The sequence below is a fragment of the Lissotriton helveticus genome, chromosome 12 (genome assembly GCF_964261635.1).
Source record: "Lissotriton helveticus chromosome 12, aLisHel1.1, whole genome shotgun sequence".
NCBI lineage: Eukaryota > Metazoa > Chordata > Amphibia > Caudata > Salamandridae > Lissotriton > Lissotriton helveticus.
The window spans coordinates 741,455,039-741,470,461 of record NC_136073.1 but is presented as its reverse complement, the minus strand read 5'-3'; positions in this window follow the sequence as shown (position 1 = coordinate 741,470,461).

Sequence of the window (15,423 nt, the reverse complement as noted above, 5' to 3'; positions counted from 1 at the left end):
AAAAAGTGGAGGGGAGTGCTCTCTACGGGGTAGAAATTTGGGGCCCTTCGAACCTGACCAAACTTGGGGTAGCAGAGAATACATTCTTTGGAACATTAAACAATCTCCCTACTAACACCTCGTTAATTCCGTTAATTGGCCTAAACCCAATAATTTATAAACCCCCAATTTAGACCATTACTCTTCTGGGTAAGGCTGAAGTGTTCTCCAAATCTGGAGGACTATGGTGGAGCCACTGGACAGAGGGGCAACATTTAAATGGCTAGCTTATGTTCAAAGGCTGGTAGAGCAAATTGGCTTAAGGGATCACTGGCTCTCTTCCCCTTCCATGACTCACTTATCATAGAGCACACTCAGGGACGCTTATTAGGCCTTTGTTTACCATAATGAACTACAGAATGTCTTAGAGGGTTCACTCGCTTTTCTTAGCAGGATTAGTAATTGTAATTAATCTATTAGTACATTCTAATTCTAAAATATGTATCTCTTTAGGTCTCATTCCCTAGAGCCCGAGGCCAGACGTTTGTATGAACACTTTCTTCCTTTTAAATCAGTACAACCAACGCATCTTGTATGTTTCAGAATAGCTTTTGATAACAGATCAAATGTACATAGTAAATTGTTTTATTTTTTTGTTTTTTGTGCATTTATTCACTGTACCGTATCGTATTTGTTTTGTTACTTTTATGGACGAATAACCCAAATAAAGTATTTTTACTGAATACCGTGTGTCAATTTGTGGAAAGCTTGGAGTATTTTGCTTGAACAGTTATTCCATTCTCTACATTCCATAAATTGTTCCCTATTTTCTCTAGTTATTTTTTCCAACAACTCAGATTAATTTATACTAGCCCATTTTAGGCTGATCCCATTTTTTCTTTCCACTTCTAGGCAAGTCGCTGTCTGGGCTCCAATCACGTCTTTAATCTTGACTTTATAGACAAGGGAAAGTCGTTGATGATCACTGAAAGGGGTCGATAAAACCCTATGTGAATCTAGCCTCATAAGACCATATCTAGAGATTTGGGTATGGTGAATAATTGAGAAAAGCCCGCCTGCCCGAAAGGTCGGTAACACTATATTTTCAAGACCTGTATTCTGTACCAGCAATTTCAAATCATACTTAAACATTAGCTCATTTCGAGAATCCTCATATACATCATGCATGAAGTGTGGTTGGCCATTTCCCTTCTTGTCTATCTGCCAGCAAGCATTATCAGTTGGGATTTGGCATTCAGTAATATTGAAATCCCCCACCCACATAATAATATGGGTGGCCTTGATGTCTTTCGCAAATATTCCTAGTGTTTTCTGGTGGAAATGAAACACTGCACTCTTGGTATTGTCAAACCTATTATTGTAATAATGAATCAACACCTGGCACGACTACAATGGGGCACAGATTGCCTGGGCGACCCTTGGTAACATTATCGCCAAAAGAGATGTTGCTCAGCTCTGGGGTTCCCATAGGTCTCCGACTGTAGCATCGTGGGCGGAGAATATGGACTGGTGCATGTTTCGTGAGAAGACTGTTTATCTGTCGCGCGGAAGGCCCAAGAAGTGGGGTAGAATCTGGTCGCAATAGAACGCATATCGTGGCAATATATGTACCCCTCCTCAAGACTTGTTTCCCAATGCCACCTTGTCCCCCTGATTGACATTCCAAATATTAATTACATTGTACTGCTGCTGGTTTCCTCACTGCCCCCCTCCCCTTGAAACACTGTGCTGTGTAATGTGTGCTACATTGCTGAAGCGCCGAGTGCTTGGACCCAAGACTGTATTTCCAATCCATTTTTGCCTTGTGTAACATGCTATTGTTGTTGTTAATTTTCAATAAAAATTTTCCCAAAAAAATACAACACCTGCCTCATTAAATAGCTGAAAATAAAAGATCTGAAAATTTGGAGAACTTGTAAATGACTTAATCAACGTGTACGGACTTAAGGTGGAAATCAGTACCGCCAGACCTCCTTTTGCCGCAGTTTAGACGGAGTGCTGACAAGCGCTTTATAGCGCTTTTGGCAGCACTGCTTGAAGTGGCCCATTCTCCTTCCCACTTAGGTCATACTAAAACCAGATCCTTAGCAACCAAACCTACTGGTCAGCCGGTAATCGCTCCGGGTAGTCGCACTAGAGGCAGTTGTTGGTAATGCAAGTGTCAAATAACATCCCACACTGTGTATTCTTCTTAGATGGCACACGCTGATACTGTAAGCAACGCACATTACCCACTGGGCAGGTCCAGACTCACAACCACACACTCCTAGAGACTGCGGAGGTGGAACACACTGGCAACTCATTAACACAAAGTGCTTAGTTGGCATTTACTATGACATGGCATGAGCACAGTCATTGAATAAGCAACTCATCATGGCCGATGGGCTAGTACAGATTTGTAGTCAGCCTCTTTGTGGTGAGCTGGCACAGTAGTTTTGACGCAGTCTCAGGCAGGAAGCTGGCACCGACACTCATAGTCAGGATGCACAATCAGACTGGGGAGCTGGCACAAAAACTGGCAGTCGGCAGCTATATATAATGTCTGCTGAGAAGCCAACTGGGTACAATTTAGATGCACACAAATACACACTTAGGCTGTCTCTCACTCACTTTCCATTGAGGATGCTGTGGAAGTGTGACTCACCCGATAGGTGCAGCCACAAATTAAAAATCCAGCTTCTGTCCTTTGTCAAATACATAGGGTAATATTTTAAAAGTGTTTCAAATGCAATTAAATATCTACACGTTGATTAGAAAATGTGTAAGCTCAAACAAAAGGTTAGACACAGGGGTCTGTGATTTCTTAAGCTCGGAACAAGATACAAGAGTGCTGGTCGTAAAAATGCATGCAAACTAAAAATCATTATGGCCAAAGAGATATTGCCTGCGGTGCCTTGTGCTTGGCACATGGGGATGCCTTGAGTAGTTTGCTGGAGGCAACAACATCTCCCTTTTGTTTTTCTCCCACCCAAACTGCAAGGGAGAATGACTACAGATTCGGCATGGGGGCCGCGCCTGTTTTAAAGTTTGCTATAAATACCATAGTTGCTGCCCTGGCTCCACTGACATCACCCATTTGGCCTCTCTCCAGTGGGCCATCGAGCTAATGCCTCTTGGTGCCAGCTTAGGTAGTGGGAGCATGTGGATGAGGCCTTGTGACTCTTGTCCGGCGATGAACCTCTCAGATCCCTCTGGTCCTCGCACAGCTGGCTGCCCGATGCACTCGAGTGGTCGTATTGCCCCTTAGGGTTAGCAGTCAATTTCTCCTCAACTTGGGGGTTTCTTGGCTGTGATAGGTCGAGATAAGCCTCCCCTCCGGCCCCAGTCCAAACAAAGATTGACCAGTTTACTAAGCCTATATCCAGTGCTCAGTGCTTCTGGGGCCTCTGGTGGGGCCCAGGGACCGCACCCACCCCTGCACCCTCGGGCCTCAATACCATCCTTCAGGCAATCCAAGACGAGAGAGAGGAAGTTGAGACTATGATGGGTGAGGTGCCAGTAGATGACTTTTTATTGCACCAAGACTTCTGGGACGTTGCCAGTCATGTGACTGAGCAGAAACCATGGTGTCTGCAGTAGAAGATGAGGTGGCCACCCTTAAACTCTAGGTCTCTAAACTGCTTTCGACAACGGCGCTGCTAGGGAACCGGGCCAAGGATGCTGAGAATCACTTGCGAAGGAACAATCTCTGTTTTTTTGGTTTTCCAGAAGGCATGGAGAACCCTGATGTGAAGCAGTTCTTGGAGAGTTGGTTGCAGTTTTGGGTCCCAGCAGAACAGCTCTCACCCTGGTTTGAGGTGGAGAGGGCTCATAGGTCCTTGGCCCACCTGCTCATAGACAGCGATGTTATCCTCCAAGAGGCGGGCACACCCTGACCTTCACTTCCAAAACCAGAGGATTTTGATCTTCCCTGACTACACCCATGCAGTCCAGCAATGCCAGCGGTCTTTTGAGGAGGTCAGACAGAAAGACCAGGCCTTTAACCTGCAATACATGCTCCTCTTCCTGGCGCTGCTAAAGGTGATCTTCAACTCAGACACTTATTTCATTGACTCTCTGAAGCAGGCTTGGGAGTGGGTGGAGGAGAGGATGGAACTTTGGTGGCCTGATGGACTGGGAGGATCTAGCTCCATGGCGGGGGGGCTCCGCATCTGCCCCCAGGCTGGACCGGAGAAAACATGCCCGCTCCGGGAGGACTCTCTCGCGCCCCTGTGAGCCTCGGGGCTCCTCTAGTTCTGACAGAGGGAGTGTGAAACTGGTGGGCATTGCCCCTGACAGCTCTTTGGCAGGTATACTGGAGCTTTTCAGAGCCGCAGATGATGACGACACTGGTATTCCTCCATGAGCCCGCATGGGTGATTGGGCTCTGCCTGGACTCCTGCAGGTACCAGGGGGTAAGTGGGATGTGTGTGAGGTCTCTAAGCACCATTCTTTTGTTCCAGGTTGGGTGTGTTGGTTTTTACTATTTTCTTTTGATGTTTTTTCCTTGCAGGTTTCATAGGGGACTGTATCCTTGATTGCTGCTAGGCACCGGAATCCAATTGTTATGGAGGCACTCTAGGGTTGTAAGGGCTGTTAGCCTTCGGCTTACTTGCTAAGACGACGGATGCTTCCAGGGTAGAAATATGGGATTGGGGGACATTGAGGGGTGGGGGTGTTCTTTTTTTGTCCATTTTTAGCGCTCTAAGCTATACAGTGCTCTTACTCATAGTACTTCTGCCCTCATTGGGTCCCCTGAAACCAGTTCCCTTGGGCCTAATCTGACTGCTCTTCTGTCTTGATGGCAGTGGTTAAGACAGTATCTTGGAATGCGAACGGCCTGCTGGTTCACATTAAGAGATCTGCTGTCCTTTGTTATGTTTAGCGATTCCAGCCAGCAGTTCTCATGTTCCTGGAGACTCACACCTACTTGGTACACATGTTCCCTTCTTAGGTCTTTTGGTTATGATAGGATTTATCAGGCAGTGTTCTCCCTGGCCTCTCAGTGGTGAGCATTTTGCTGCCTAGGGGATTTCCATTAGTGGTGTTTGCAGCTCACCTGGATCCAAGCGAAAGTATGTGGGCCTAGAGGGCCGGCAGGAAGGCCAATACTATAATTTCATGGTCATCTGCGTTCAACAGCCTTAGCTCCAGGTCACGCTGCAGTCCGCTGGAACCCTTCTTTTGACCCACCCGCAAAATGTCAGTATAGTGGGGGGCCACCTAAATGTGTTCCTCAGTCCTGCACTAGACAATTCCGGCCCCCTGTGGCTGGGTCGCCAGGCGCCCTCCCGTCATTTGTTGGCTTGGGTGGATTCCATGGGACTCTAGACACGTGGCGTACATGGTAACTACATGACTCTACCTTTACCCATACCTTAGCGGTCCTCCCCTGGGGTATTTCGGGCCACGCCCACCTCTTGTACCAGACTGACCTGGCCCAGGTGGTGTTGCGGCCTAAGTGGAGGATTAACGTCTGGTATTGCACTGTTCCGGCATGCGCTGACTTTGTTGAGGATGGCATTCACTCCTACTTTGAGCTCAACAGGGGTACGGGTAGTGGATCGGAGGGAACTTTGGCAGCCTGACAGACTGTGGGATCTAGCTTCATGGAGGGGGAGGGCTCCGCGTCTGCCCGTAGACTGGCCCAGAGGAAACATGCCTTCTCCTGGAGGGCTCTGTCACGCCCGTGAGCCTCGAGCTCCTTTGGTTCAGACAAAGGGAGTGTGAAACTGGTGGGCATTGCCCCTGACAACTCTTTGGCAGATACACTGGTGGGTGTCGGATAGGAGGGAACTTTGGCGGCCTGACGGACTGGGGGGGATTTAGCTCCATGGCGGGGGGGGGGGGTAACACCTCAAACATTTTCAACCTCCTGCCAGTCCCTAGGGAACAACTAGCATTGTAATGACCTGCAAGTCGTGATGGCTTTGGCTACTAGTCAGACCCAAGCTTCTCCCTAACATTGGCATTGACTATTAGCAAAGCTAATAGCTTCCAAAAGATTGGGGAACTGTGCCACAGCAAGTTAAAGCTGTTTACCGAGGTTCACACAGTTTGGTCACAAGAGGAAGTCTAGATTGAAGTGCTGTAGTTCTGCTGCCCCACAAACCATACGGTATGCCTTATTAAAAAAAAGTCTAAAAGTCCATGCAAAAGTTTTAAAACCTTCGCTTGAACTAATTTACATTCTTTTTGCAACTCAAAACATTCCAATCAGTGTGCCTGAAAAACTAATCACACGGTTCGAGGAAATACTACTTGTAGTGGTATGTGAAGGGATTATGATTTTACATGTCCCAAAATGAAATTGTGTATATTGTATAATTACACTATGTTGAAAAGACGATTTTGTTTATTTTTTCTTCCAAGGGGAATTCCTTCTTCCCTGTAGACGAAGCCCTTTCCATACATGTCTAAAAAATATAGAGGTAGACTATTTCCCCTTTTCACCAATGACAGGGAGTAAATCTAAGCTTTGCTGGAGTAAAACCCCCGATCTTACACAGCCTGGTAAGGGATCAGATACGAGTATGTGCACACAAGGCTCTCCACGACATGGGCTCGAAGTACCTCAACAGCCGCCTCTCTTTCTACACACCCACCCGCCAGCTCCGATCCGCCAGCCTCGCCCTCGCCTCCGTCCCACGAATTCAGAAGTCCACCGTCGGAGGAAGATCCTTCTCCTACCTAGCAGCCAAGACATGGAACTCCCGCCCCACTCACCTACGGCTGACCCTGGATCACCTCTCCTTCAGGAAACAACTCAAGACCTGGCTATTTGAGCAATAGCCCCCCCCCCCCCCCCCATTCAGCGCCTTGAGACCCTTACGGGTGAGTAGCGTGCTATGCTAATTTTTGTGATTGATTGATTGATTGTGGATTGTCACAAACAAACTCACAAGTTTGTAGCCTACCACAAATTTACAAAGCAAACCACATTTTGTTCCTCCCACTTCACGCCTTTTGCATACTTTACTCTTGTGTGTAAGCAGTAGTAAATTTGTTTGCTGATAACCTGTATTCTCTTGCGGAAAGCTGGCAGGTGTAAATGGAGCCATTAGCCACGGTAAACAACTTAGCGAGTTGTCCCTGCATCTGTACCTAAGGATGAGCCGTAGCTCATCATAACACACCTAAGTCCTTGCAAGCCAATGACACACACGCTTGTTTGTCTAAGTGTGTTTACATAATTCTCTGCTTCCGGCCTTGTGGTACGAGGCGTTCTCGAAGATTCTATTGCCTGACGTAACAGAAGCAAAACAAGCCGCTCCTGTTTACTACAAAGCAGTGCCCCGCTGCAGTGCAAGGTTGGCATTGCCTCTGTCCCTGTGACTGGAATGTCTGATTCCTTCCAGGAAAAGCTTGCTGCATCCATAGAAGCTGTTTAGCTAAATAGACATTGCAGCTACATGGTCCCTCGAGCGGTCGAGGCTCACACACAACTTAATGGGATAATAATAACTAGGGAGGTTTTTTTTTAGCAATCAGACTTAACATGGGCTAGTTGTTTAATATTCCCAAAGCCCAATAAATACATTTTGCTGGTGCACATGTGCATGCAGATCAACCTAAAAGCAGCCTGCTTCAGGGCCAAAGCTAGTTCCCTTATCTCTGCTTACATTTCAAGTTTTTAAAAATGTATATTTGTGATGGATTTTTAAAATCTATTTATTTGTTAAACAAACGCACCCCATCACCACGGTATTTCATATTATAATGTCAGTAGCATATGTCTGCAAAAAAAAACATGCATGCCAAAGACCAGACCTCCTGGCTGTGTCAGTGTTTGTTACAAGTTTCCTAACATCCCAAAAAAAAGCATTTCACTCCTCTGCCTTCTGCCTCCATGTTTCTGGAATTCGAATAATACACACACTTGCATTTGGTTTTTTTTTTTTGGGGGGGGGGGGGTGTTAGGAAACTTGTAACAAACACTGACAAAGCCAAGAGGTCTGGCCGTTGGCATGCATGTCTTTTTTTTGGTATTTGCTTTAAGCAGCTTTCCGCTGTGGTTCATAATTAGGGTCGTGGTTTTTAATTCCCTATAACACTAGGTTAGCCTCTTGACCACTGATTAAAACGTATAACTGCAGAATATCTCGACAAATGCCGTCTAAATAAGGCATGCAATTTGCTCGGCAATTATTCACGCGCAACACTGACAGGAACCGCGCTGAGTACATTTTGCACACGTCCCCCTGGCAGATGTTTGTACTTTCGCGCCGTATGATCTGAGGCATGTGTTTTTGTGGAAGCATGTTTGTTCTCAGCCACTTTCACCTTCCCTTGGCCTCTTGGGCGGCAGCCGGCGCTTCCACAGCCGCCCCCTCCCTCTCGCTTGGCCTACGTGCAGGATTGTCTGCTCCCCCGGGACCCCGCCTCCAGGCCCCAAGATGGGGCACGGGGCGGGTTCCCCTTCCAGGGTACGCCATGTTTAAACACAAGGGCACACCAGGAGGCGCGCCTCTGCCTCACATGAAGGCGGTGACGTCGGCCGCCTCCCCTCTCATGTAAGATCCAGTTGTGGCTGGATTTCTCCCAAGAAAGAAAACATGTTTGTGTTCAGGCTGTGCCGGAAGCTGCATCCCCTACTCTACGTGCCCTGCCGCACAGATGCCGTAGACCGAATGTACAAGTGCACTTGGAATCCATCATTAGAGACGTTGTGTGCTTAGTGCATGTCGGAAAATGAATAAAGGAAATTCGTGCTGGATGGCTACTTATTTACCACCACCTGTTTAGTAGCTGTCAATCTAGACTCCAATTCTCTGGTTTTCGAGCCTGTGCCAGAACCACACCCTGTTCATTCCCCACTTCTTTTTTATAGGACTTGTGTCCTGTCTGAGAGGGTGACCCCATTGAGTCAAATGGGGAATGAACAGGTTTTGGGAGTGTGGTGCAGGCTCGAAAACCAGAGATTTGCAGTCAAGTCTGTAGAGGCATTTTCTTTGTTAGACTGATGAATATAAGTAACATTGGGTTTCATCCACCAAATGCAGGCGGACAGATGTGTTGTTTGTGCCGGCTGTACTGCCCATATAAAGCTAGTGGTGGAGAGGCATCAGGGCTTTAAGCGGAATGAAAACACTGGGGGGAAGGGGTCTATCATAGGGGCGTGGCCCCTGCAAATATACAAGGTAAACATCTGTGCTTAGCGCACCTCTGGTATTTTGCGGCTTCTGTCATTGCATCCAGATATATAATACAACAAGTAACGTTACACCTACAACAAGTCAGGGATATTGGCTTTGCCAATGGTTGTTAGTTGTGTAAGAGAAATAAGCACCAACTATGGCTTTCTTGTATAGAATATTGAAAATGCTTCAGTTCTGAAATGATCTCTTTGAAGTTACATCAAAGGCAGTGAAGGGTGGTTCTGCTGCAGGGGTAAAAAAGCGGGACAGTGAGAGCAAAAATGGGGAGCCCGATAGAGACCCGTCCCAGCACCTGCTTTTTAGAACTGCTGGTGCTGGGCACCGGAAGGACCCGGCCCACTTAAAGCCCTGAGAGGCCTCATTGACGTCAAATAGGGGTAAGCAGAGGTGGCAAGCACTATCTTACTAGCCCTTTGCTAAAAAATATCTGGGGTCATGAGGCAGAAAGTATCGGAATGTGGCTTCACTTTCTGTGACATTCCCTTGGCCCTGCTGCAATGAATGTGACCAAAGGTGGGACATTAGGTCAACCTATGTGATGTCTTTGGTGGTCACCTCCTGTTACCAGGTGTACTACTTTCATGAATCAGGGTGTCTAGTAACTTAGGTGAGGGGTTTGCATATCTCCCTATACTAATTCCCCACTAATCCTTTTTGGGTTCTGGATTAGCGTGCTACTCACCGAAAAAGCGCTTCGACACCTCATCAAAGTCAAAGGAATTATTGAGCGCACAAATCACCAATAAGGTCTCATGGCGCTTGCAGAACTCCAAAGACTGGTGGTCGGGTCTGGACAGCATTATTTCTGATCAAATAACCAAAGTTTCAATTCCTTACGAAAACATTTGTAGTCCGTGGTAGAGAGAAGATGAGGCGGAAGCTTATTCCAGAGGTCGGGGGCAAGAAACGAAAAGGATCGTCCCCCACTTCGTACAGTGTGGATTCGTAGTGGGGTAAAAAGAGATTTTGAGCAGGATCTTAACAATCTTCCTGGCTGATATCTGTTGAGCTTTTTCGCTAAATAACAGGGTCCCGTACCGTATATGATCTTGTGGGTTGTGCAGAGTATTTTAAAGCAGCCTCTTTTCCTTACCGGAAGCCAGTGCAGGACTTTCAGACTGGGGGCTGATGGAGATCTCGGTGGAAGATTTAAGACAAGTCTGGTGGCAGTGTTCTGCAGAATCTACAGTTTGGAAAAAAGATCTTCATTTAGGGAAGCTAATAAAGCATTCCCATAGTCCAGGCGACTTACGATAAGACCCTGCACCAATGGTTTCCTGGATTCAATCAGTAACCATTTGTAGATTTTACGTAGTTTCCGCAGGATTCCATAGCAAGTGCCCAATACAATGTTGACATGATTTTTCATGGACATTTTGTTATCAATGGTTATTACAAGATTGTGCACTGCTTGTTTAGGGAATGGGCATGGGCCCAATACCTGGGGCCACCAACTATTGGACCAATACTCTTCCGCCCTGCCGAACAAGATGATCTCTGTCATATTGCCATTCAGCTGTAATTTGTTAGTGCCCATCCAGTCGTTGATATGGATCATGCAGTTTTTAAACCGTGCCATTGTGTTTGCAGGGTCGGGGTCAAACGTGATTAACAGCTAAGTGTCATCTGCGTATGACACAGCCTCAAAATCATATGACCTGATTACCCTGGCCAAAGGAGTTACGTAGAGGTTGAAAAGCATAGGGCTCAAGATGGATCCCTGAGGGACTCCTATGCTTACTGCCCTACTACATGAGGCCAGGGTATCTATATGTACGGTTCATTAAGTGTTTTTGAACCAATCCAGGGCTTTCCCCTGACTCCCACCTGCCAGAACAGCTGTTCTAAAATGCTATGGGAGATGGTGCCAAAGGCGGCTGATAGGTCAAGAAGGACCAGCATAGCTGATTCTCTCTTTTCCAAAGCCAGCCTGATATTGTTAACCACCTCTACCACCACCGTTTCGGTACTATGTGCCAAACGATTGCGATGGATCAAGCTATCCATGATTTTCCAAATGAGTGGTAAATTGTTTGTTTACCAGGGATTCAAGCACCTTCCCAAAATAGGGCAGTAGCGACATCGGATGATAATTCCCGGGCACCCTGGGATCTGAGGTTGGCTTTTTCAGAATGGGCTTCACTTGGGCTGATTTCCATCTGGTCGGGACCATGGCTTGATCTAATGACATATTGAAAATCTCCGTAAGATTGGTTGTTAACAGAGGAGCTATTTTCAAGAAGAAACGGGGTGGAAGATGGTCTGCTGGGGAGCCTGATTTGATCTTTACTAAGGCCTCAGATACTTGTTCATAGGTCACAGCTTTAAATTCCGTCAGCAGAGGCAGAGTAGAATGGCTATTGGCAGCCAGGAGGAGGTCAATGTTGTTAATATTGTCTAGAGGAAAGGACCTATATATGGCTTTAACTTTTTCGTCGAAGTAGGAGGATACAGTGTCGACCCACTCTTGTGTTGGGTAAAGGATACGCTGGTCAGTGCAAAGAGTAGTAAACTCCTTTAAAATTTTGTAGTGTTCATCAGGGATAGTAAGCGCTATATAAATGCAATTATAATTACAATCTAATCCTGGCTTCCCCGCTATAAAAGAAGGTGTTTGATCCTGGTCTGTGCTCCATAGTTCTAATCATATGTGTGATGGATGGGCATGAGGTGCTTATGTAGTGCTTATTGTGTCCGGTAATACCTCTTAATCCGACATCAAACCTGGAAATGTTCCATAACGTGGAATTCGGTGCTTCCTGCACTACATTTCTGAGTTGCCAGTAATTAACTGGCAATTTGCTGCTTGTAAATCTGACATACCACTTGTAAAAATGGACTTGCATGCGAGTGTAGCTGTTTGGATCTTATGATCAAGAAGATCGATATTCAGCAGCGTTGTTGATTCGAATGTTTGCTGTCCAATTTATGCCTAGACCTTGCAGAGTCCACAGGGCTAGATTGTCCAGGGGCACAGAGAAATAGGTGCAGGAGACATTGAAAACGGACAGCAAACTTTTGGGAATGAAGAGAGCAAGAAAGAAGACTGAAGTAGTAAGGAATACGAAGAAAAGTGAGTGATGAGGTTTTGGCAGCAAAGGCAGGAGACCGAGAACATGCCATGAGATAAAATAAGCATTAATAAACCCAATAAGTCAAGTCTTTCATGTACTGCACACACCCGAAGCACCAGCAGACAAAGCAGCAAGCATGTATGCGTAAACACAGAACATACATTTCACTAAACCTGCAAACATGAGTAAGGCATAGGAGTGCACATACACGTCGGCCGCATAAGTACACAACTGTACACAGAAATCAGGAATGCACACCCAGGTGTTACAATAGGCACAAGTACTAACAGAATACCACTACACTCGCCAAATCAATAATTAGGCTGCAAAGTTTAGAAAAAAACACAACAAATTGCACGATTTCAGCAACCTTTACAGCATTATTTCATTTTTTGATGGAAATAGAAAGGGGTGCATGGATGGACAGACTAAAAGATGGACTGGACGTACGGACACAATTGATTGGTGGGTGATTGGCATAATGATAGATGGATTGATTGGTGGATGGATGAACAAGCAGGTAGACAATTGATGGCAGATCAATGAACAGACTAGTTCACAGTTGACTTTGGATTGGTGGGTAAGCAGACTGAAAAGAGGTGAGATTGATTGATGGGTGAACGAATGGCTGGACTGATGGAAAGCTGGACTGATAGAGGCAAGAATGGACTAAGAGGTGAAAGAACGGTTAGAAGACTGATGGATCTGATGATGGGCAGTGAGACAAGGGATTGACAAGCAGACAGATTAAAGAACAGGTGACAGATACATGGTTAACAGGATTGGTCGATGGATGGATTGATGGTCAGGTCAACCAATGGATGGAGGTTTGATTCAAAGAGGGAAGGAGCGGCAGAATGAATGGTGAGAGAGCTAGATGGATGCATAGCCTGGTTGTATGGATGAATGAACTGACAGACGGATGGACGAATCAGTGAATGGATGATTAGATCCAAAGAAGAGTGATGCACCGCTTATTGGGTGATTGTGTGCATCACTAGCATGCATTTCGTTGTCTTCCACAACCCTAATGTGAACCTAGTTGCAACATATACGACTGATATGTACAGGTGGTCACATATGTGAGGAAGCATACACACATTCTGCAGAGTGCCAGAAGTTTAGCACCGAGCAGCTGCTAACTTGATTTGGGAGAAAGATTAATTTTCATAATGCTGTGTATATAAATGTATCCGTAGTAAACAAAAAGATTCCTTTCTGTATTTTTCAATTCAAATCACATCCACTGTTCTATACTAATGACCATCTCAGATATTCAGTAAGCACTTCACATATTATTACAACACATGTAGGTTCATATTTATCTTAATTTTATTTCCTTAAAAACAGGCTTATTTCCTAAATTCTAAAAATTCTCAATCTATTCAATTACACTAAAATCACAACAGTTCGTAATGTTGCTTCCAATACAAAAGATTGTTATATCTTACTTTTAATTTGATTTGTGTACTTTAAGTACCTTCTTTTGTATACAGCAAATAAACACTATTCACATAATAACGTCACACAATAAAAATACAGGAACAAAAATAAAAATTAGGTCCTTTTGTCGACGCGTTTCGGTGTCTTTTTTTGATTGTGTGCACACCATCAACTGTCTTATGTTTCTTCTTTACAATCTTTTCTACTACACCTTGCCAAAAAAATAACAAGATGCAGCATTACCAGGGGAATTGGAAAGTACCAGTTCTATTCCGCCAGTAATTCCAAATTTCTCCCCAGATTTGTCTTATATTTACCTATAAACTATGCAAACACATGTTCTGTTTGCTTGTGTAGTTTATACACGACCAAGGCTCACTTGGATAAAGCCAGTATGTACTCATGTGGGTACCTTGAATCATGTGGAGGCTCTAAGAATATTAAGAACAGACCTTAGACCACTTTATACCTGTGCAGTAGCTACATTCTTTGGTAGGATGTGGATTATACGGCTGAACGCCCTGTTAGGCCAAACACAAACAAAATAGCTACGGTCTAGTGATCGGTTCGTAGGGAAGGAATCACCTCAACTCAAGCGCCTCTCCTAGAATGACTTAACATAGTGGTACATGAACCTTATTGTTTTCATAGCAGATCCTAAAATAATTTTTTGTTTAATGATTAGGTTCTGCCTTTTTGTGCAGTTCATCTGTTCCCTGGGCTGAGTACGAGCTGTAGAAAAAGTGGTTGTCAAATTCCTAACTGACAGATAAATGGAACTAAATTGACCAATGGCTTAACTATCACCCCTGATATCAATGCCTGACAAGCACTGTAGCATTACACTTGAGATTTTAATTATGGAATAATCGGTCAGTTTAAATCAATCTTAAACACCATTTTGATACCAATGAATGGAAGTCATTTACACTGCACTTTATAAACTACTGAGGGATATAGTTCCTGCATATGGGCCATGTGGCTCTCAAACTATACCCCATATATCATCAGAAATGGATGTATTTTTTGCAATGAAACACTGGGAGCAACAGGAAATAGCAGAAATTTGTTTTGCAATCATTATCTTCATGTGTGCTGCTTCAACAGTTATGAAAGGATAAAAACTTGTAATATGATTCCAATTTATTAATGTATCTGACGTGTTTAATATAACTGGATTTTATTGGCCTCCCTCTGATGACCTGTCACCTGGCTGAGCATTTTAAATGATATGCTCTATAATAATTTATCGGATGAGTTGCCTTTCTTTTGAGAGTTTCTTTTTATGATTCTGCATGTTTATGTGTTTGTACACTATTCTGACTGTGTATTGTTCTTGAGTATAAAGTTTGATGACTGGTTTATTTTTAAGCGGTCCCCGAGTGTTCTGCTTGTAATGTCCTGGTAACCGGTACCCCTGGTATCTGTGACCCCAGGGGCTGAAGTTATCGAAAGGATGAACAGGTCAGTTAGTTGTTGCTCAGCATCTTCTGCACGGATAAGAAAGATTTATGTCAGAGAAAGAGCCAGTGGGTACAGAAAGATACCCAGATTTGAATCTTCAAAAGCATTCAACTTTTGATGCTGTTCATGTAACTCGGTGAAGCCAGATGTAGGCACTCTGGATTCCACTAAATAGAAATTCTGTTGGATTGCTCTGCTCTTGATCGTTCCTTCCCTTCACAGGGAAGAGAGTTGACTCCTCTGTCATTTAAAATGTATTCTGCTGCACCACCTCCACAAACCAGTTGTTTTTACAGGATGCTCTG